Raw genomic sequence first — 25847 nt, 5'->3', positions numbered from 1 at the left:
AAAGAGTGACACTTCCGGTGCCGTTTAAATCCAAATTCAGCCTCGTAACTTGGGGGTGGAGATGGGGAGAGAACCCCTTGCTTCTCACGCGACCAGCTCTATGTGGCAATGCCTCGAGTTAGAAATCCTGAAAATTTATATGTTCTGGTTGAAGAATGCAAGACAAAAACCATAGTCTATCAGAGAGCACTTCAGTAGTAGTAAAAAGTGACTGATTAACGGATCAAATTACTAATTTTTCTTGTTTTAACCCATCGAAGCAGGTAATTGGCGCTAGTACAATTATAACAAATATATTTAAAGTATAAAAAGAATTAAGTATATTGTTCTTGTGACTTATTGACGGGCGCCAGTGGTTCAATTGAGCCATTGGGTGTATTCGAGCGGTCTAAGGAGTTAGACTAGTGATCGTGAGGCGAAACCCATTGAGGGCTCGATTCCCAGTCGGAGACCCTTTGACTTTTAACTGTTCTCGAAGTTTCTGTGTTCATGTCTCTGTCGTAATGGATGAACCAGAAAAGAGAATGAGGTGAGCAAGGAGTTGAGTTGAGTTGATTTTAAGTTTAGCGTCCCTTTCAGCAGCGAGGCTATATGAGACGTGAACCTACTGGTTAACGTGGAATCCGAAATACATGAGCTCCTTCCTACCGGGAATCGAACCCCGGAGCTCAAGATGAGCAAGGATCTTGTATCACTGTTTGACCTTGTGAATACATTGTACAGGATATGTCTCGAGTGTCGTGAGTCTTGATTTATCATAGTTTATAATATGATACCAAAATTTCAGTTATTGCAGATCTCTCCTCCCCTTTTCTTAAAGCAGACATCATTTTTTGATTTCTGAAACAAATGAAAAAGTGAGGTGTGAACTGACGGTTGTCCTTAAGATCAATTTATAAAGATGGTCAATATGGAGGAGTTGGTCTTTTATCATGAATATATGACAAATGTTCGCGCTATGAAAATTAAGCCCACTGACAGAGGTGACCTACTATGGAGGTTCTTAAGTAATTATTATTTAATATTTCTTACAGCTTGTTCTATCTTAAAGGATATTGGTCAACTCGCTGGCATTTTAGGATTATGACATGTATCCTATAATCATCCTGAGATCCTAATAAACTTGTTGGTTAAGGTCACTTAAAAAAAAAAAAAAAAGTTTTAAACGAGGCTATATACAACTAAGGATAGAATTCCTTTGAAGAAAAGTGGAAATATTTAGGATGACAGTACTATACATTTAAAAGCGACATTCCTTTGAAAAATGATGAAAATGTTTGAGCAAGGCTATTATAGAATCAAGGGCGGGAATTCCTACGGTTTTCAGCTAGGTTTCTACATTTTCAAGAGCGGCATTCCTTTGAAAGAATATGGAAACGTTTTGAGAGAAACTACTATACAATCAATGGCAGTTTTTTCGAAAGGAAATAGAAACGTATTGAGCAAAGTTTCTATACACTCAAAAGTGAAAATTCTATGAAATGAAAAAAAAAAAAAGAAACATTTTGAGCGAGGCTGCTCTACAATCGAGAGTAGCATCTCTTTGAAAGAGAGGGGAAATGTTTTGAGCAGGGCTTCTATACAATCAATGGCGGAAGTTTTTCGAAAGAAAGTAGAAACGTTTTGAACGAAGCTTCTATACATTCAAAGGAAAAAAGAAACAGTTTGAACAAGGTTACTCTACAATCAAAGGTGGCATTCCTTTGAAAGGAAGAGGAAACGTTTTGAGCAGGGGTACTATACAAAACAATGGCGGAATTTCTTTGAAACAAAGAGGAGGAAACGTTTTGAGAGAGGCTACTTTATTATTCGTTAAAGTTTTATTATTATGTTTGAGCATAAAATAATAGAACAAATAAATGTTATTTTTTCAACATCAAAGACAAGAGAAAAGACCTTCCGTAATATTAACCATTTTCTGATCTAATAGTGAAACATTGAAACCCATCCTTGTATAACATAAAATAAAAAATAATAGAAGAAATTATTCTGATTTGTAATCATGTAAGTCACAAGAAGGAAAGTTTAGGAGAAAAAAAGGTCAAGGTAAGGGGGCAGAATAGTATAACAATCGAATTTCTCTCTCATGATTAGGGAAAAGAAAGCAAATAGAAACGAAAATAACAGGGAAAATCAGGCTTTTTTAAAAAGAAGGAGACATGTGCACAGTATAACAACAACAACAGTTCGCAATGCGTTGCTTGTCTGTTTCCCATTTTGGCTCTTTGCTCTACTTCTCTTTAAAAAAACAGAAGAAGATCGAAGTGCGTGAAACTAAAACGCAGAAATTGGATCACAGATATACACACATATATATATACCCATTTATTTTATATGTGTATATAAAAGACAGAGAGAGGAACACTTGCTTAGAACAATGGCAAAGTGTCCCTAATTAAACGAACAAGGATCATCATTGTCTTTCAAGGAAAAAAGGAGCGCGATTTACTTTTGTTTTTTACTTCTGTTTCATTCTTTTATTGATAACTATCTGGAAGTACCTGTTCGCTTCTTATTGTTTTCTGCTCAAGATATTCTAGACTTTTATCACATGCCAGCTGAAATGGTAGATTCTTTGCTCACTGTCAGTAAGTAGTAGATTAGATTAATGGGAAATAGATACAACGAAACCTCTAAATAACGGATGTTTTATTTGTCCGTAAATAAGAATGTCCGTAAATGAAAAGTGTCCGCTACAGAGAGGCTACACAAATTTAGGTTATTTACTCTAATACGACCCTATCAGAGGAGATATACTCAACGTTAAATTTTGTAGCAAAAAAAAAAAATAAATAAATAAAAAAATAAATAAATAAATAAATAAATAAAAAGACTGATCCTTTACCTTTGAAGATGGAACGTCCGTCCAAGGTTAAAAGGAGTTAATTTGTCAGGAAATGGTAGAAGTTCCGCATAGAATCCTTAACCATACTGGGGAAGGGATTTTCTCTGTGCTAAATACTTATAAACTAAAAATAATTCCTCTTCATTATGAAGAAGTTACTCCTAAAACGCTGAGGAAAGAAAAATGATTGTCCGCAAAAGGGAGGCTTCCGTTATATATTATCCTGCCAAAATATCCTACCAAATATGTAATAGATATATATTTTGTCGAGGTATCCGTTAAGGGAAATTTTTACTATATTCAAAACATAGACTCTTTGATTCTGGCGAAGAAAACTCTCGTTGGTACAATTTCGAATTTACACTAATTCTGGAGCTCCCAAAGTTGATTGTAAATGAAATTTTCGAAAGTATCTTCGCTAAATTGACATTAAAAAAAATTTTTTTTGGTGAATCACTTAAAAACGATGGAAATCATCAAAAACTTATCATAGAAACTGAACCAGATAACATCTTCCTAAATATGATATTGTATACACTAATAAGTGTTTTGAAGACCTATCGGGTAGTGTAAAAATTTTGGAGCCCAATAATTGTGACGTCAAAAACTGCGCCCAAATTTCTCTGGTCTATAAGAAGATATTTAAAAACACTTTATTTTTAAAAGCATTTTGTTGATACTACCTGGACCACTTTTTACATTTTTTGATACTTTTTTGTTTACTAAAATAAAAATTAAAATATGTAGGAAGGGGATGAATTAGCAAAGAGCCTTAAGAGGCCTCATCCCAACGAAATTAAAATACCGCTAATTTTACAGTAATTATGTGATATCTTCAAATAGATAAAAGATAATCGAAATATGGAACAAGAGCACCCTAGACAATATCATTTTACATGAGATACCGCTATCACGACACACTTATCTGCTTGTTCCACATTTCAATTATATTTTATCTATTTGAAGATATCACATAATTACTGTAAAATTAGCGGTATTTTAATTTCGCCGGGATGAGGCCTCTTAAAAAGAATTCAAAATCTTGAGTAGGATGGGGGAATTCTTCCGCTTACTATTTTCGGAATAAAATTTGCCCCCCCCCCCTCCACTAATAAGTTACTTGTGGTTAATAAAGTGACAGTCTCGCCAATAGCTTACAATTAACTGATTCACTTGAAATTAACTGGTGAACTAATAATTAGCTATCATCCCTAATCTTACGAAGCTTAATAATTATTATGAGTGTTCAAATTTATGTGAACTCACTATGTCGGAGCATTTCAATGCGAAAAATATATGCTTATTCTCGCCTGTCTGCCTCACTCCGGCTATTATGATTTCACATCCTGTCCTTTAATGATCTTCTTTAAAATAAAAATAAAAAAATAATTGATTAAAGAAAAAATCTTTCAAATATATGAAAATTGAAGGAAATATGTATACCTCCAATCTTCTCAGATTTGACACCAATTTACTCAGTCAAATTACGAACTTTTCTTATACACTCTCATTATTCAAAAAATATTTTTAACTTTAGAGTAAAAGAGATTCAAATATTACCACTTAAATTTTGTATTTGAATTGTTTAAAAAGTACTCACCAACAAATAAATCGCTTTCGATAATCCAAACAACGAACACTAACCTGAAAGAAAAAAAGAAAGAAAATCAGCATCAATAAATTAATATGAAATGAATTAACTGTGATTAACAGTGATATACAAACAAATGTCAGGAACCATACGTTCGAAAAGGGGAAATCTAGGTTCGGATATCAGTCAATGAAAACAGAATAATATTTTATATATATACTAGCTGAAATACCCATTCTCCGCATGGGGGCTGTATTTGGAAGTCAATGTCTATGGGAGTATCACCATTCATCCCAGCGATCGCGAAAACTATTTATTTGACACTAATATCGGTCATTTTGGATTATTTTTACATGTCTCAGTAACCCAACCACCACACAGACACACAGGTAAACCCGCATACAATGGTAGATAAATTTCAAAGCTATCGCAAATGGAAGTATCACAATTGATCTCAGCGACTGCAAATTCTATTGATTTGACACTAATATCGGTCATTTTGGATTATTTTTACGTCTCGATATTCCTGCTCCTCCGGTGACCCCCGACAGCCGAATGGAGTGAATTTGGAACTTAATGCGATCGGAGTTTCACCATTGATCTCAGCGGCCGCGAAAACTATGAATTCGATACTAATATCAGTCATTTCTACTACTTTTACATGTTCCCCCCTGAGACCTCCTGATTCGAATTTAAAAAAAAAAAACGCTTTGTCTTGGTCTGGGGCCTGGACCAAGGTACCCGTAACCCAAATTTGCTAACTCTCGATCCACTCGTCTGGTCTCCAGGCCGCACAGACATATAGAGACGCAGACGCACAGACAAACAAACTCTTTATTTTATTTGTGTTAGATGCATATATAAATTCCTGCTCTCAGTTAAGTGTTGAATTGAAACCATGGTATATACCCTTTTGGCTAAAACATATGGATGGTTATTGAAAAGTAAATGGTTTTGAAAGTATTAATGAAATAGGAATGTGGGATGAAACAGAAGTCAAGATGTATGAGCAAACTCACGACACTATATTGTGCATCACAAACTTACATGGTCTGAATTCGAAGCAGAGTCTTTTGCAACAAAGACAAGTTCCGTACCACTAGGCAATCGTGATCCCTTGGGATTTTTTTTTTTTTAAAGATATAATGCTATTCACTACGAACTCACATGATCTGGAATTGAGTCTGGGTTTGCTCGCAACAGAAGCAAGTGCCCCACTATTTTACCACGAGCTAAAAAAAATAAATAAATAAAATAAAATAAAATAAAGAATGGATATATTTACTATATGTTGAATCAGGTATGGTGTAATTACGATTAAGAGGTAGAGCTTTTTTTTTCGAGTTGCTTAATATTCAGTGATCATGTCTTTATTACAGGAGTCCCGGGTCTAATTCCCAGTTAAAAACCACATGTAGTCCGGATCTCACGTAAATCCACGCCCCTGATCTTGAAATCCAAGATCTGGTTTTGTATCTGTCCTCTTTGTCACATTCAAAACCAAGAACTTAAAAAAAAGAAATGTTCTCAATTATTTTCTCCCCTTACTTCTGTACGAGTGTGTAAAACCGGTTTCTAGACGGTGCAAATATAGCAGAATGACCATACCATATGGGTGCAGTATAATAAATAAAAATAAATTTAAAAAAAAAAAAGTAGTTGGACTTGTCAGAATTGTCACCAAAAAGCACATGGAAATTCTTTGTTAAAAAACGAGAACTTTTGCGTGTGTATAAATTACAGTTTTTAACCACACGCAAAAAAGAAAATTGTTTTTGAGGTTATTAAAAAAAGATATAGGAAGAAACAACTAAATAACACTTCCAGTTAATGTAAATTGAGTAGATGTGTGCTCATAACCCGAATTCGAAAGATTGTGCTATGAATACTGATCTTCCTTACATTGTATCGTTGTGTGTGCTTTGCGATGCGATGTGATGGAAGTTACGGAGCTATAGTACACACACATTGCTTGCTGATGATTGCCCTTGGGCACTCTCCTGAGCGGATGCAATGTGTATATATGAAGGTTCTACCTAGGATAACGCCGCAGGATTCTCACTGACCAACAATAGCATCTGTCAGGATGTAAACAAAAACACATAGAAGACCTTGAACTTTGTTTCGTCAAGGGTGAATCAGATTTTCGGGGATTTTTTTTTTAATCTCATACTTGAATTTTTACATTCGTTATCAGTGTTAGAGACAATGGTGTAGCCAGAGTAAGGTTACCATATGAAAATGAAATGAAATCTTTAAGTTTTATGCCCCATAATCGTGCCGGCTAGGCTAAAGGAGACGGTGTTGATGAGAAATGAATATAATAATAGAATGAAGAAAGTGGGAGGAAACGGGAGAACAGCTAGAAAACAAACACGCTGTGTTCGACCACCACAAAGCTCACTTGTCCCGAGCTGGGATCGAACCAAGGTCCTTATGCACCAGAAGTAGGTTACCATATGACTCACTTAACAGAAAAGACATTTTCAAATTTCACAAAAAAAGATTTATTGCTCCGGAGATTTCTTAATGGGATAGCACCTTGATCTAATGGCTAGCACGTGCTCCTTTAGTACACTGGCTACCGTGTTCGATTCACGGTGAGAGTGAAATTAAAACACATGATGGTAGTTGGGATTGCATCTTAAACTGTAGATCCTCGTCTCATGTAGCCTCGGTGCTTAAAAGAGACGCTAAACGCCAATCCAACTAACCATTCTTAATGGAAAATATATAATTTACACTACTAAATTTTCACTACACCGATTACGGAAATATTAAAATTTCTTTCTTTCGTGCTTGCTACTCGATGTGTTTCTAAACAATTCAAACATACGAGTAACAATTATTTACAACATTCACGAATCTTGAACTTGAACCAGAGTCTGTAGTCCCAGTAAAAAAGAGGACTTTTCGTTTTCTTGAAAATCAACCCGCCTTTTAGGGCTCGAAAAAGAGAATGTGTGATAACTCTAGGTCAGACTCTTCTAAAGAGGTGGGCTTGAGATACCCCACAGAAGGTTTAAGGACATCCTGTTCAAATGGACAACAATAAAAGTAATACACAAATATGGTATATAAAACTAAAGTTTGTATACAGAAAATGTGGGAATATTTCAAAGTGAATGAAAAATTGCTATCTTGAAGTTTTACGTCTCACGATTATGACCTGTAGGCTAAAGCAGACGGATGATTAATGAAGTAATTGTGGAATGAAGATGTTGGAGGAAACAGGAGAACCATCAAAAAATCCATGTACATAACATTCATTACAAACTCATATGACCTGGAAACGAACCAGGAACCTCTCATGCCAGGGATGAGTGATCTATTGTTGAGCCACAAAATGCGCTCATACTGGGATGTCATTATTATTGATATGAAAAAAATCAAAGTTGGCAGAAACTAATTTGTTCATGTTGGTATAAAATTCTTACCGACGTCTTTGGCCCCGCAATTTAATTTCACTTCAATCCCAGCAAATCCATGGAACAGCCCTAAACACTTCATTTCATACAGGAGGGGATAACTGCCTTCAATATTGATAATTTGACAAGAGTCCAGTTTTTTAAGAGTCTTCATCCCGGCGAAATTAAAATACCGAAAATTTTACAGTAATTATGTGATATCTTCAAATAGATAAAAGATAATTGAAATATGGAACAAGAGCGCCCTAGACAATATTATTTTGCATGAGGTACCGTTACCACAAGTCACCTAGTAGCTTTCCGTTTTCAGCTGTTTAGAAACGCGAAAATAAATGCCGATTTTCAAAATGGCTCGAAATCGAAAGCAGATAAGTGATTCGTGATAACGGTTTCTCATGTAAAATAATATTGTCTAGGGTGCTCTTGTTCCACATTTCGATTATCTTTTATCTATTTGAAGATATCACATAATTACTGTAAAATTAGCGGTATTTTAATTTCGCCGGGATGAAGACTTAAGAACTCTTGAGGGCTCCCTCCGCCTTGCGTAGGAATAGTACTCCAACCATTATAATACGTGCGCACGATCATAAGCGAAAACAACGCTAAAATATTGGAAGAACCCAGGCCTCAATGACAATATTCAGTGGGGATGAAGTGCGGCCCCAGGTTCCAGTGCCTACTGTAAGCGTGCAAGTATATAATTTTAAATGCTGTTTTGTTACATTCTTGTCCATGAGATTTCGCATCGAGAATGGCTTGAAACAAGGAGATGCGTTGTCGCCATTATTATTCAACTTTGTTCTGGAGTACGCTATAAGGAAAATAAAAAACAGCAACTACGGCTTAGAACTGAATGGCAGTCACCAGGTTGTGGCGTACGTTGATGATGTAAATATAATTGGGGATGATAGCAGAAAAAAGAAAAAGCTATGCAGATGTCTTATTAAATATTTGCAGGGACATAGGTTTAGAAGTAAATGCTGAGAAAACTAAATACTTGGATGTCCTACGTGATCGTAATACTGCAAATCGTGGATGAGTCTAAATATAAAATAATACTTTCGACAAAGTAGATGTTTTCAAATATCTAGGATCAATATTTACAGACGAAAACAACATCCGTGAATAAATTAACACGTTCGCTGCTGAGAACGCCCATCGGCGTCCAGTACTGAATTTGGCATATGCGCCGGACGCCTCTCGGCGCTTGTCCCTGCAGCTGATTCACTTTCCCGACAGCGTCCTCAGCAGCGAACGTGTTAAATGTCTACTAAAGCGAGAAATTCGTGTTAGTATTCAGTTCAAAATCTTCTGTTGTCGCGAATTCTGTTGAGCAATTTGAAGCTTAAAATATACAAAACGAGAATAATATCTGTTGTGCTGTAAGGTTGTGAAATATGGTCACTTACTCTGAGAGAAGAACGCAGGAAAGTATTTGAGAATAAAATCTTGAGACGAATATTTGGACCCAAGAAGAACGGGAATGGAGAATGGCGGAAAGTTCATAACGAAGAATTACACAAGTTATACGGTTTACCAAACACAATTAGGGTCATCAAGTCTAGGAGGCTCAGGTAGGCAGTTCATGTACCCAGAATTGAAGAAAGTAGGAATGATTTCAAAGTTTTAACTGGAAATTTCATCGGGAATCGACCATCAGGAAGACCTAGGCCCAGATGGGAGGACAATATTAAGATGGATCTCGCAGTAATAGGAATACAAAGTAGAAACTGGGTCCAGTTGATAGACGTCAATGGAGAACTTTTCTGAATGCGGCATTGAACCTCCGGATTCCATAGCTCCGGAGTTAGTTAGTTAGTTAGTTGTATAACATACTATAAAAAAGAAAACTTTGTCTCCAGTTTAAATAGTCACCCAGCCCCAAAGAATAATTCTAAATGCTCCTATATAGAAACCCAAGCAAAATTAACAACTTCTAAACACGGCTAAGCTTGAATACGCAGTATAAGAATAATAAATTGGCGCGAAACCAAGAAAGAAGACTTCGGAATTAATGTCATGAAATTGGACAAACCAACCAGGTAACCAACCGGATTTGCGTTAGTTTTTCTTTCTTTCTCTTCTTCTTCTTCTTCTTCTTCTTCTTCTGTTTCCATTACCACCTGAGGATGACTTGACTATTTACATCATCCATTGATTATACACAGCGCTGTGCACTATTACACACACCGAGGGAATGCTGATGTCCCATTAATTCTACGTGAAGCCTTACAGCCATGTTTTGAGAGAAAACAAATAGAAAAAGAAAAATAATAATAAAAAAGAATTGCAAACTGGAATAGTAGAGTGAAAGATTCCGTCCGCGAGCGTCGTCGTAAATCGTCACTAGATGGAGCACGTGCGTCAACGCAGAAGGAAACTTTAGAAGGAAGTGTATGTTGAATTAAAACGAACAAGTGAGGTAAACCACAATTAATATTTAAAAATAAATAAAAGTGTAAAAGCAAAGTTTATCGAGACATTTTTTTGGATCATTTGATTAGATTTGATTTTAGCCCTTTCAGCAACGAGGCTATATGAGACGTGGACCTACAGCTTAACGTGGGATCCGAACCAAATGAGCAGCCTTCACCGGGAACTGAAACCGGGTCTCCTATGCAAGAGGCGCGTACACTAACCACTTACCCATGAGGGAGCCCTAGATCATTTCATAAGTTAGCTGACAAATTTTAAATCCCTCTCGCGGATTGTTGGGTCCATATCAAAGTGCCCATCTAATAAAAACTTGTAAAGCCAAACACATTTCTCAATCGAAGAGATGTAGTTACAGCCTAAGCGCTTGAACAACTAAAATGAAATGAAATGAAATCTTTGAGTTTTACGCCTCACGGTTATGCCAGTTAGGCTAAAGGAGACGGTGATGATGAGTGAAATGGTGGAATGAAGAAAGTGGGAGGAAACGGGAGAACCCCGAGAAAACCCGCGAGCACGGTGTTTGTTCACTACAAAGTCCACACGGCGCCAGCTGGGATCGAACCAGAGACCCCAAGCACCGGAGGTGAACGCTCTACCACTGAGCCACCGCGCCCCCAACTAAAATAAACATATAAGTATACGAGAAGTAGTTTACACCACGTAACAGAGTTTAGGTTGTATACGTGATATTTTCTCAATACTCCTGGTTTCAGTATAAAGATTAAAGTGGAGATGAATGTATTCTTGGGACTTTTAATCGATTACAGAAAAAGAAAAAACTCACTATATATTACCAATTCTTACTCTATACCGATCAAAGTTAAAACCGGAAGTGACTACTTTCTGCCATTTCCGGTTTGAATGTCACGTCCATCAACGAACCCGATTCCTAATTTTTGTCCCTGTACATTCTGAACAAAAATGATGGTGAATCATGAAGTAGTTTTTGAGATATTTGGTCTCCGGCAGACACGAACACACACAAACACACACGGACTGACAGGATGAATGCAATAAAAGTATTTTGATAAGCTAAATTCCTTAAAAATTGTTGTATATGTATTATTCAATATTTTAAAAATCTCAATCAAGGTCATTACATTATAATTGCTTTCCAAAAGATTACTTTACGAAAATAGTTACTCTTTGTATGTTAATATGTACCAATTTTTACAGCAAAAGGAAACCACAGAAACGTATTTAAAAATATCGAATTTTGAAAAACCTTAATTCTTCTTTTCATTCCGTGTTACTACTACAACTAAATACAATATCAAACTCTTTCGTAGCCATTGATGATTTCAAACAATCTTCCTCGAAAGAATTTCAATTCACCGGGATGAGTGCGGAAAATAAAGTAGTACCAAATGCTGCTCTGAGTGAAATTTCGCAACTCCAAAGGGGAAATTCCCTGTCGGGCTGTTCTTTGAAAATATCACTGCGCTCGTGACGATATGGTTACTAAGCGCGCCTTCCAGCGTGAGAGTTTCCGGGTTCAATCCTTCGGAGGGATCCAATTTGTTTATTGAGGTTTAGGATCAATTTCTAGCACCGAGGCTATATGAGACGTAGATCTGCAGATCACGGTGGGAGTTCGGACCCTGTTCAATGCTTTTCCACCGGATTTCTTTTCGGCACCGAATCTAAAATTAACATTCGGTACTCATAAAGCTTAATACATTTAGAACAAATTACTTGAATGTTTTATCCATGTAAACCAGCTTAACTTCATAAAATAAGAACTTAATAAAACAAATAGAGTGTTCCAACAGAATAAGAATTATCAATCGTTATAGGTAATAACTACATACTTTGCAGAGGCATAAAAATTAGTTGCTCAATTTCACTCAGAAACTGTGCATGAGAATTTATCCTCAAGAATGTGCTCCCGCAGTAGCGGAATAAGGGTAGGAAACAAATTCAGTTGTTCGAAATATATATGTCAAAAGCATATTAGATTTGCTTTCTCATCCACTACAATACTTAATATATTTACTGTAGTTAATACATTTAAGTAATGTGCGGCAATAATGTGTAGACTGACTGTAAAATCCGTGCTAAGTGTCAAAATGAAACTGTTAGTAAAAAAAGCCCAGTTTTTACTTCAGAACTGGTGGCACATAGGACCACACGGATTCTTCTGGCGATTATTTGAACTACTTCCACAATGAATACTAGATATCCCGGTTTTAACTGAGCAGTGTTTAACCCACAAACGCCCAAGACCAGTTTTATTCGTTAGCAACTCCCTTGAACAATACCGTTTTACATCGAAAACCTGAGAAGAAAACTGAACGAAATTCGTACAATAAGAGAACGGGTAGTGTGCCTGAAGTGGAATAACGGGGGTTTAGCTAAATGAATGATATAGCCCATGTAACGTAGTGAAAAATAAAGTGGGTCACTGGTGGTACAAGGAGCGTTTGTGGGTTAAGCACATAACCCACATTTTCACATTAAACCGAACTCTTCCATTTTCGGCACTTAGCACCAAGGGCGCCGATTTCTATGTAAATTGGAGGGGAGGGCATTCAGATTCAGAAGGTATATATATATATATATATATATATATATATATATATATATATATATATATATATATATATATATATATATATATATATATATAGACAACTTGCATTCAAATTATGCCAAATATTGTATATTCATAAATACAATACGGGGCCCACATGAGCTTTGGGAGCCCGGGCCCCCCAGGATCGGTGTCCTTGATTAACACTGATTTCATTTTCAATCTACATACTGTTTTAACGTGAAGTAATCTACTATGTGTATTAAGGTGCGTATATTCGCGAATTTGCTTATGGTTGGGCATTTGCCCTTCCCTTAACAAACATTCCTGAGGTCGTTTCTGCAGCCTCAAGCATGTTTTCTGCTCAATTTGTTGTCATTTATCCGTTGGTCTGTCTTATATTTGAATATTAGGGGGATGGAGGTCTATTATAGAGTGAAACAAAAATTCAAGTTTCAGCGTTAATCATACTTTTTGACTATATTTCATTAACCATATAGTGTGATAACGAAAAGCTTCATCTTAATAGAGATCGTGCTCATAACACCCAATGTTGAGGATTTGTTTTAATTAATTTTCTAGGAAATTATGCATAAATACATATACTCACTCATACCATTTTGTCCAGATGAATGAAACCTATTTATTGGTGTTTATAGCATCTTTATATTTTCTTTTCATTATATGCTAGCAACATTGTAGAGTTTTCATTACTGAAATAAATGTCAAAGTATGATACCCGAGATCAGACGTATGACCTTGAAAACATACGAGAAGCATGAAGTTTACTCGCGAGAGCCATCTAACCATAACAAGCCAAGGAATGTTAAAGCTTACCAAGTTCAATGTTAATGTTACAATTAAAACAGGTAAAAAAGAAGAAAAAAATGTTCACGCTAAACTTTAATGGCAAAAATTGATGACCCAGATAAAAATATTATGTAAGCAATGTGTGATATTTCTAGTTGGGAGCATGCATTACTTAGTTATCATCAACTTTAAATTTTATTATTATTATGAAACCATTAAATAATGAATTATGTTCGTATTAATTGGTATTAAGATAGAAATCTTCATATTTAAAACTAAAATGTTTTCTACACTTAGTTTATTGTGTATCCAATAATTTTCAAGAATCCGATACATTTGAGATAACAGGTGTGTATATGTGTAAGGACATTCATTTATGCATATTTGGTGTTAAGATTAAAGAGATCTCTTGGATATTATGATAACATGTTTATTTATTCGTCCATATACAGAATGGCCTGATTACTTAAGAATGTTGATTCCGGCCATCCGCGCAAATCTCTCTTCAACATTGAGAGGGGAGAGATGGGATGGGTAAGACAGTTCCCATTTTTAAAAGCGATATTCAAAATATTTATGAAGTTGAAAAACAGTGGTGTGAAGGATGAGGGGAGCAGAGCTGTCTTTAATATTGGGAGGAGGGGAGATTTGATGCTTATTCTGGAGGCGGGAGATGAGACTCATATTACGGTAGATGAATCTGATTTTTGAGGTGAACCTATTGTACATTGAACAGCAAGGGACATCAATTTCATCTCACTTCCCTTTGTGGCAGTTGGACACAAATCACCACATTTCTCCCTCCAAAAAACACATTTCAAATTGGATTATTCAGGGTACAGTCCCTCCCCGTTCCAAGATTGGGGGATATGTCCCCTCATCCTCCGGGATTTGTGCCAGTGGTTCCGGCTACGAGTATTAAGACCAATTTATACGCATAGAGATTGTAGGGAAATAGAGTATAGGTCTACTGTTGTAAGGACCTAAACATGTAAAATCCAGGAAGTATCCTGGATTTTAACCCCCATTTGGAGGAAAAATATGGAAAAACAAACATTTACCATATTAATAGATACATATGTATACAAAACTCCTTAAAACTATTGAACTTGGGAGACTGAATCCCCTGTATCTTGAAATTCTGTGCACGCTATAGTTTAAATCAGTGATAGCCACTTCATAAGGCACTGACATGGCCAGGACTAAAATTCAGAACCATATTTTAGGGACTTTCAAATTACAGATAAATCTTGTCTAATAATAATAATAATAATAATAATAATAATAATAATAATAATAATAATAATAATAATAATAATAATAATAATAATAATAATAATGTGCATCTTTGTCTGTAATCCGCTTTCCGCATAGAAAAGAGGTGCCCAGTATCACTAAATTTGCTACGAAGATAGATTTATACCAGATTTAATCTTGTGTGAAGCTCTTTTTTCGATTTTCGGCTTGAGAGTCGAATTTGGGGAGGTGAAAATGTATCCGAAAACGTGTGCACATTTATAATGGTTTCTAATAACGCGTACCGTGTATCAACCCTCAGTACAGCATGCATGTGCGGGGTTATATAACAGTAAAGGATAAATACTGGAGAATGACTTCTACGGACTGTTGTCGTAAAATAACTGCAACAGGTGTATTTTAGGTTAATTAATGATAAGCAATGAGAATTTGTACATAATTAATAAAATGAATTTTTATTCAAAAATTTGCGATATCAGTGTTGCCAGGGGCCGCGTTTCTGTCTAAAAACACCCATTTTACGGATTTGCATTAAACAGCCTTTTTATATGGCAACACTGCATCAATCTTGTCACATTTTCACACCAATGGATAAATGTTGATGCATACTGTACATATACACAAGAATTAACCCGGAGGAGATCAGTTTTCTGCAACTGAATATAGATTTCCTTCATTTTGCGCATTTTTTTTATTTTACACTTACGGTAATTTCTTTCTTTACTGTACAAAAAACGTTACAAGTTCCAGCATTGGTCATGATCTCGAAAATATCTACATAGAACATGCTTACATTTGTTTCAAATCTCAGGTCTTTATCATTCTTAGATCAAAAGATATACGCAATCAAACTTTGGGTTGCGCAACTTTATGGACACACTGTGTGTATATATATATAAGCATGGAGTTTTTTTTTTTTTTTTTTTTTTTTTTAATGTAAAGTAGAAGAACCTCAAACTAAACCAACTTTACTTATCAGCATAAAAGTGTCACAAAGGTATTAGAGCCACGTGCGGTCTTCCATGAGTGTACATCCATGATGTATATTATCAGGGAAAGATAAAAATGTGAACAAAAAATAAGAACAATAATGGGAATAGCAAGGAAATCTCGAGGAAGAAGAAAATGTGATTTCTGGGTAGTAGTAGAATGAAGTTACTTAAGGTACTTATAATATGAAATATTGTCCTATTCAGATTTAAAATGTTAATATTATGGAGTTTTCGAGATGTTGATGTCGGGAAGAATGATAAAAAAAAAGCTCAATTGAACAAAAAAAAATCTAGTGTGGAGATAGTAGGAGGAAGAAAAATATTAATAATGATATTAGAAAAAGAAAACGAAAGAATTTATTTCAAAATATCTGAGGAATCTAGTAGAGGATATGATGAAATTAAAAAGTTAGAAGTGAGAATATGATCTCAATTTACGTATATTATTAAAGCTAATGACTCCTATATGAAGACGTACAGGTTAATGAGGACCGTAATGTATGATAATTTCTCGATTTGCAGTAAGATACCTGAGGCCCATGAAGGAAAACGGTAGGTTAGAAAACTGTTGACACTGGCCCTTTGTAATAATTTTACCGCTTTCTCAAGCATTTGATAACATTTAAGTTCTGACGTTGACCCTACGTTGGAATTTTGCTGCTTTGTCGACCATTTGATAACCAATTCAAATTCGAACGTTGGCCCTAGGTTCGAATATTGCTCCTTTGTCGAGCATTTGCCACCAATTCAAATTCCAACGTTGAGCCTGCGTTGTAATATTGCTGCTTTGTCGAACATTTTTCCAACCAATTCAAATTCCAACATGGAGCCTATGTTGTAATATTGCTGCTTTGTCGAGCATTTGCCAAACAAATCAAATCCCAGCGTTGACCTTACGCTGGAATTTTGCTCTTTTGTCAATCAATTTAAGTTCCGGCCCTTATTCTACAGAATAACTAAAATTGCGGTTGGAAGTGCGAGTTTCAAAACTGTTGAATTAATAATGGCAAATTGTTGGTTAGTTAACATACGTTTTAAACAACGTTCAGCCAATAAATTCTTCATTTTTTAATTACTAGTTCTCCAATTACTGATCATTTGCCGACATGAAGCCTACCAAAGTTGGTGCTAAAGTAATATCTATTTTACTTTTAAAAGACTAAGTATTTGAATCTATCACATAAACATACACAAAGTACTTCTGTCAAAGTAAATAATTAGTAACCCAAGGCAAAACTTACTGTTTCGTATTAATTTCACGTCTCTAAAACCTCTACCTGAGTGCTTAAAAACTGACACTTCCCACTGAATCTAAGCACAAAAATTACGAAAGTGAAAAGATCGTCAATAACGAACTACAATAAAGGAGAAATTTCATTAAATTGATGAATCTTGTTAAAACGCCCGCATTGCTTACAAAGAAAATTTATAATGCATTTCGAAATCCTGTATGAATGGATTGTAGTGTTATAGTGATCATTTAAATTAGTGCTTTGTAGCTCTAATTAAACTTCCGGACGTTACAGTTCATAATGGTGCTATGGCAGGTGAGATGCTTAATACTTGGATAATACGGTTAAACATATCGGGCCTTATGCAGAGTCGTTTTGACGTATGACTAGCGTCATACTAAAGACCTGACTACCGCATTAAACATATGTTAGTCAAACTCTTTAGTATGACACTAATCATATGTCAGAACGACTCTTGCATAACGCCCATCCAATTCAAACACTGTTTAACTTCTAGTTTTCCGAACCGTAACTCGTCAAATTTAAGATCAAAAAGTTCCTCAATTAACTAACATACCCGTCAATGACAAAGATGATGAGTTTCTACAGGGAATCGAACCCGAATCAAGACACACGAAAGGCACGCCTACTAACCATACTCAGAGAGTTTCATAAGTTTTTATAAAGATGTTTGTTAATGTATTAAAACAGCTTCTTTTGAATGCAATTAAAATATATGTAATTGGAGAGCAGCATGCGTTAAGAGATGACAAATTCTAGTATGGAAGGCCAGAAAAACAATCATGAAGGTCAGTGTGCTGATCTTACATGATTCAACTAAGAGCAATATGGTCAGCCATAACCTTTAATTAGATGTAACATAAGAGAGTTTAGTTTATAAGTACTGTATATTTACTTGGGAGAGATGTATGTTAAAGTATCAAAGAATATTTTCTCTTTACTGTACCTGAAAACGAAATCAACTAAAACTCCTGACGCTACAACCTTTGGGGGCCGGCTTATGGCATTCGTGCCTTTGGGGTAATGAGTGATCCATCCAAGGGCTCACCTCGCCATTAATACTGGCTTTCTAGGCCGAAATTGGCTATTTTTGTTCCTTTCAAGTAGCTCACCGATTGTTCTCACTACGCTATGTAGACGTTGAAATGTCAATACCATCTGGTGAATAAGAAAATTCACTCATTCTTATTCTGACCCGACCTATCATTGATTGACTACGCTGATCTCACGAGAAGTGGCATTCCAGTGCAACTAGTGCTTTGACTCGTTTACTCTGACCAGGACATTATAATTAAAGTATTATATAATTTTGTTTTAAGCCACTGAACTACTAAGGATTGTAGCCCATAAAGGGATAAAGACCTAACGTTTTTTTTTCTTAATACGGGTAACTTCCTAATAGCCTCGTAATTATTGGTTGACATAGAAAGTTATAATTTCACCAAGAACCGGATCCGGAACCATGCATACCAAGGGCAAGTACATTAATCATTTAGCCATATGTCATTTTTCAATAGTAAGACTATATAGAACAAAATCTAGAGTTAAAAATGGAATCTGTGCCACTGTAATATGTGCGAAGCTCTCCAACCGGGAATAGAACCTGGAATCTCGTGCATCAAGGGCACACACCCTAGTCACTAGACTAGCAAGGAAAACGGGTAACTTCCGGCTTAAAGGAAATACTGAGGCTTTTAACCTCTATAAGTTATCTATGGACGTAATTAATATGATTCCAAGACATACCAATTCAAATATATGGTTGACATTCTTTGGGAAAGAATACAGCCTTGGAGAAAAGAAAAAAAAAGTTTTCATCCTGATCTTGTTTTAAGAAATATATTTGTTTGATTGCTTGTCTTTTCAGTACTGAGACGGTATGAGACGTGGATATGGATATGGTTTTCATCATAGATCGAACTTGAGTCTACAGAATTAAAATGAATTGGAAATATTTAGTTTAACGTCCAATGATTATGCACCGAGGCTATAGAAGAAGGTGATGATGAGGAATGAAGCAGATGAGAGCAAACAGAAGAACCCCTAGAAAATCCACGAACACGGTGTTTGTCCACCACAAAGCTCACTTGGTGCGAGCTGGGATCGAACCAGGGACCCCATTTCTGAGCCACTGCGAGTCTACAGAATTCAAGGAGGCAATATTTACAATTTAGCAAAGAGGGATATCTCTCTTTTTCTCTCTCTCTAAAAAGAAAATATTCAGGTATCGAAGTAAGTTTCGTAGCATGAAAGACTTAGCGCCACATTGTTACGTTATTCCCTTTGAAAAATCATCGAGGTCAATAGTTACATTAACAGTGTGTAAAATGCAGTCGTGCACGAGGATTAATACGGAAGCACCGTATCTTCACCATACAACAATCCACAAGATCAACGTAAAGTAAAAAATGGAAATGACAATATTCCATTATCCACAGGCACACTTGAACACAAAATTAGTTAAAGAAATGCAAAATCCTTGAGATGGCCTTCACCGCTGAATAAAACAACACAGACACGCCCCTAACACACAAGAAAAACGGTAAATCCACATGTTGGTCACTTCTTTGAAAAAAAAAATCACATTCGTCCATTCATCCATCACAAGAAAGCCATCTGAATGGAAGCACGTAAAATTTTGCTGAAAAATAAAGAACTTCACTATCGTCCTACCTGGTATCACTGATAATCCGTTCGATATTTAAATTCACAACCTTTTTTTCTAATTTTGTTAAGAACTTTTTTCCGTGTCTAACAAAACACTCAAAATCACACTTTTAAAGAAGAAATATGCGTTCTTGTAGCACCACTTTTTTTAAAAAAAAATATATGTACAAAAAAAAGTAATAGTAAATTTTACGAATATGAGTGATATAGAGTTCTTGTGCACAAGTTAGATGAAGACTAAATGGGTGCCAATCCAAGAAGAATGCATATATACCGGTTTCGTTTGACCCCACTAGAAGTATACCAGCATCCTCCTTTCTCAGGCGCAGACTCGAAAAGAAAATATCTTTTTTGAGGCCATCAAAGAACTCTCAGCAAGTAAGCGCGCAATGTGACAGATCGTATGTAACAAACAAAGCCACTGTTGAGACGATTTTCTTTCACTGAGTAATCACACTGTCGAAAGAGAAAAAAATAAGTGCAAAAAATGTTTTTTATATATAGGGTCTATACTTTGCACTTATATAAACTAGAAAATATGTAAAAGAAAACGAATTTGATACATACTATTATTATTAGCTTCGTTAGCCTGGTAGATAGGTATAGCTTCTTGGCTCACTTTAAAAAAACACACACACTTTAATATGATCTCACAAATACACACGATTCAGGAAAACCAATGATTTGTTTTTGTCACAGATTAGACAACGCGCGTGCTGCTTGCGAATCTTCCGCGGAGATTCGGTTAAGAATGTTTTTTGCTCCTCTTCTTGCAAACCTATTATATACCGTGTCATGCTCTAACGGATATTATGACACATTATGTATATACAAATATGTGTATGTGTTGATCGGTGTGTGTGTGTGTTTGAATGAGAGAGCGAAAGAGAGAGGCAAACCCACGTGGTTTCCTGACGACTATAGTATTCTGCCTCTCCCAAGTGAAACTAGGGTAAATCCTGGTTCAGCAAACACCCATCAAAAAACTTTTCATTGTTTTAATACTGAAACGATAAGCAAATTTGCAATTTCATACCGGCAATGCAAATTTCAGCCAAAAAGGAAAGTGAATGGTATTTTATTTAATTGAAAATATTTACAGTACAAATTTATTGTTATTAACTACCATGTATTAAGTACCGCATTTAGCACGTACTTGATGTGTGACAAATCTGCTTGTCAGAAGTTTATTAACACATTTTTTTTTCCAACCTATCACAAGAGCATTGAATACAAAGATGTAGGTGGGTGAAAGTTATTTAAGAGAAATTAATAGAAGTATATTGATTGAGTGAATGCGGATGTTCGTTATTGTTTTGTTTTCTCTTCTGGGAGATTCCAATAGTTAACGTCATCATCTTTTTAACTTGTGGCTCTTTCACTTTCACTGCGGAACGGACGTTCCGTATGCGTTTAAGCTTTAAGTAATGTGGACTTGTACAGTACGTACCGCAAAATTGTTCGTGGTACTATTACTAATTGTATGTTTTTTTACTCCCTGTACTTGTATGTGATAGGATATAGAATCATACCTTTGCATTAATAGATGGGATTTTCCATATACACAGATCATTCAACTTCCCTTATGGAATTATTCATTAGTTGCTATAACTTAAATGATAAAGATTCCTGTTAGATAATTTATACATTACGTAAAGAAACGAAATAGGGAAGGAAGTTAATCAGGGTTTCGGTTTGAATTTGGAAATAGTTTTGCCAACTAGTATGTAGAACTTACTAAATTGTTATTTGAATCCTAAGAGACCAATTGTTTTTACGTGTCATCAGGGGTAAAAGTGGATCTGAAAAAGTAGGGGGAACGGTAGGTAACGGCATGACGTCACACTGTCCCACTGCCTATCTTTGCCCATTGCAAAGTTTTAAGAACTGGGAGGACGCTGTACATATTTTTTCGAGGTCGGGTGACGACGTCCCCGGCGTTCCTCCTCACTTTTACCACTGCGTGTCATCTGCTGTGTAATTTATTACTTCAGAATACGAAATGAAATGTCTGGATTAACGTCCCACGATTACGTACTCTGGCTGAGGGAGACGGTGGTGGAGGATAATTAAGTAAATGAATAAACTATTTACTTCAAATTGTACTACACTTACAGTAATGTGAATTTGCTTGGGTGGGGATTAATGTTGATCATATATATATTCTCTCCCCTGATCCCTCTAAATCAGAGTTTCTCAACCAGGGGAACGCGAAGATAAGCGGAAAAGATAAATATAATTAGAATCTAATACCGGAAATTATTTTTTAAATATTATTTTGAATTTTGTTCTCATAGGCATATTTTTATTGTTATACATACTGTTAAGAACAACAAAAAATAGGCCTTCTAAACATTTTCAACAGGAAAATAAATGATGTGTTTAAAAATCAATTTAAATGAAAGAGGCATAATAAGAACTGCATATTGAAATACCAGAAAAATGCAAGTGCAACAAAACCTACATATTGAAATAAATTTAAATTAAAAGCTAATGAGATACCTGAGTGGGGTGTGATTTCACTAGTGCGGCAATGTTTGGTTCAATCTTCGTGACACATATTATCAAGTCATTTAAAATACTCAATAGTTTTTTTAACAACTGTTCAAAAAATTTTTTAAACCAAACTTAGAAATCACTTTATTTTTTACCATATGACACAAAATTAAGGGAGTTATGAAGTTTTAAAATTTTCAAACGGCCATCATTTTGGAGCTGCGGTGGCTCAGTGGTAGAGTGCTCACCTCTGGTGCATGGGTCCTTGATTTGATCCCAACTCGCGCCATGTATGCTTTGTACTGGACAAATACTGTGTGCTTGGGTTTTCTCGGGGTTCTCTCGTTTTCTCCCACTTTCTTCACTCCACCATTTCATTCATTGCTCATCGCCGTCTACTTTAGCTTAGTTGGTATGACTGTGGGACGTAAAACTTAATATAGATAGATAGGCCTTCATTTTGAAACATACGACGGATCGGATTCCATATTTGTTATATGAATGAACTGACCAAATTTTGTTTTAATCTATTCGCTTTTAGGGAAGTTACTGTATCCACTATACACAAGAAATGAATTATACCATTATAGAAATACATGAATATCGTGACATTTCCCAATAGGTATATTAAAAGTCCCACATAAGCTTATTACAAGCAGAAATTATAAGGGGGTTGCTGGCAAGAGGATGTGGTCGCGATAGGAGTTAGGTTGAGAACCACTGCTCTAAATGATTCCTAAGTGATGTAACTTTTACTTCAAGCTACGTTATAACTACTTTTTCTCATGATTTGTAACTTTTACTTGAGGATATGCGACATTTGGGCGGGGGTGAGTAATAACTAGTAAATTATCTTCATAAAGGTATATGCTCCCTTACTTTGTATCTACACATCTTTACAGTGTATATATTTGGTTACATTTTCGAGTTATCAACAGGGCACAAAAGTTTGATATTTAACCATCATCCAAAGACAATTAAGGAGTTTGATATAATAAGGGCGTAAGCAACGTCAAACGCATAAGTGGCTTTTACCATGCTTGTTTAAAATCCTGTCAAAATTTCAACTCAATATCTAGACTCTAGAAGTCATGCAGCTCTTGAAATTAAGTACAATACGTATCAGCCAAAGTAGAGTGAAAACATAGTTTATCAGTTGACAACACTGTTTCTATCCCGCCAAAAGTTGTTCATTTCCCTCTAAATACTACAATGCAGTCGTTTAGTATTCGTACTAATTCCGAATATGAGCGATTTAAGAGCCCTATCACTGCGAAATTAAAATACCGCTAATTTTACAATAATTGTGTGATATCTTCCAATAGATTAAAGATAATCGAAAAGTGGAACAAGACCTTTCTAGACAATATTATTTTACGTGAGATACCGTTATCACGACTCACTTATCTGTTTTCGATTTCCAACCATTTAGAAAATCGGCATTTATTTTCGCGTTTCTAAATAACTGCAGACGAAAAGCTACTAGGTGACTCGTGATAACGGTAACTCATGCAAAATAACATTATCTAGGGAGGTCTTGTTCCACTTTTCAATTATCTTTTATCTATTGGAAGATATCACGTAATTACTGTAAAATTAGCGGTGTTTTAATTTCACAGTGATAAAGCCTCTTAAACCGTGAAACTGGAGATGAAAGGCAGAAAAGAAAGAAAGAGAAGAAATAGTGGTAAAGAATATAATAGAGCTTTTGGAAGTCATTGATGGCAGTGCAGTTTTAAGAGAGTGGAAGATTCACTTCATGGACTATTTCTACCCAAAACTTAAGAACAAAATTCAGTTCAAACTACAATCATATATAAGGCTGCAGTGATCTACCAGCGGTACAGTTCTAGCATCATTCCGATATATCAAGGAACCGTTTTCTGAAAATATAGTGCTATTGTTGACACCAGTAACGAAACCAAGGGTGAGAGCCTCCTAGTTGTCTGATGTTAGAAGTCTCTGTCGGTTTGTGCCAGACCCTGATATACCATCGTGTGAGCATGTTTTGTCCGCAGAGTTTTGCGCAAATCGAGGAAGCAAATTCGGAAAGTGATGACATTCTACATGACAGTGAGAGTGACTAAAAACAGAGCACTGACAAGCGGTTCATGTAGTTTTCTTCTTATATATTCTCATAACATCTTACTTTTGTTTCCAAAAAAGTTAATAAAGAACAACAGTTTAGTAAATATCTCATTAATTAACTGTTAGTTTTAGAGAAAAGTTTTTTATAACACAGTTGCTTTCTTCAACACTTTATCTAAATAAAAAAATTAAGCACACAAGTATATTTATCTTTATTAACATGCGATTTACCAACAACGGGAATAAAAAGCTGCATATTATATTGTTTTATGTAAGAAAAACACTACTTAAATTTTTAAAATCGTTTTTCTCAAAATGCATATTTCACACTTATGCTCTTATTGCATCAAACTTCTCAATTGAGAAACTTCTTGAATTCAACTAACTTGAATTCTGTATAGTACAACTTGAAAATGTTTTCATTTGAGATTATTTTATTTATTTATTTATTTATTTATTTTTGTTGTTCATTGAAGATAGCTAAAGGTTTCTCATAATCTGACATCTGCCAGCAGATATGAAAGACAAATAAGGATTTAAAAAAAAAATATCGCGTTCGAGAAAATCGAGGGAAAAAATTTTTATATAAACAAAAAATTTGATACTACTATACGAGAGCGACATGAAATCAAATCAAATATTTCAGTCTAACGTCCCACATTTATGCTCTGTTTCCAAAAAAGAGAGAGATGATTAAGGCACAGGGCCGGATTTAGGGGGATGCAAAGGTGCACGTGCACCACCCATTCCTTCGTTGTAAATATGCAGTATCTAAAATGAGAAGCTAGTAGCTCCCTTTGGGGCTTAAAAGAAAGCAGAGCTTTGCAAAAACAATAGTTTAAGTCGATTTTCAAAAGGTTGAAGGAAAAGGATTCACCAAGCAAAACAATATAGCATTTGTCAAGTAGGGAAGAAAACAGAAACCAGGAGGAGAGAAGAATTTTTTTTCCTGCATAACACTTGCGACCCTCTTTAAAATACTCTCTTCCCCCCGTTCTATGTATCAGCGTTGTCAGGTATAAAGAATATTGTCACATGTCACTCTGAAGAGTTTCAGTGTGATTGATTATTTTGGTAGTTATTGGTGCACCCCCTCCGAAAATCCTGGATCTGGCCCTATTAAGGTAAGGGAATGTTGATGAAAGAATTGGTGGAATGATAATGGGGGAGTACTGCCGACAAAACCCACAGACCATAGGTGTCCAAACTCGCGATCCCGGCGCTCATGAGCTCGGCACTCGCGCTCAACCGGGCTCGGGCTCAATAATTGAGCGCGAGCCCAACTGAGTGCGAGCCCAGCTGAGAGAAGTGAGCGCGAGTCCCAGTGAGCGCGAACCCAATCGAGAGAAGTGAGTGCGAGCCTAGTCAAGAGAGATGAGCGCGAGCCCGAGTGAGTGCGAGCTCCGTTGAGAGAAGTGATCACGAGTGCTAGTGAGCGCGAGTCCAGT

At 35.8% G+C, this 25847-nt stretch overlaps 1 protein-coding gene across 1 annotated transcript in view; it reads right to left on the bottom strand.

Moving 5' to 3' along the window:
• The window catches only part of dyl (transmembrane protein dusky-like), a 199023-nt gene extending 178955 nt beyond the window's left edge, over positions 1–20068 (bottom strand). Inside the window, exon 1 of the mRNA XM_081755882.1 lies at positions 19822–20068. The gene's annotated coding sequence lies outside the window, so the exon portion shown is untranslated. The remainder of the gene's footprint in view (positions 1–19821) is intronic.
• Positions 20069–25847: the final 5779 nt, after the last annotated feature.

Source organism: Thermobia domestica, chromosome 4, assembly GCF_964235325.1.
Source record: "Thermobia domestica chromosome 4, izTheDome1.hap1.1, whole genome shotgun sequence".
In the NCBI taxonomy this organism is placed as follows: Eukaryota; Metazoa; Arthropoda; class Insecta; order Zygentoma; family Lepismatidae; genus Thermobia; species Thermobia domestica.
This window is presented reverse-complemented; position numbering and strand designations above follow the sequence as displayed.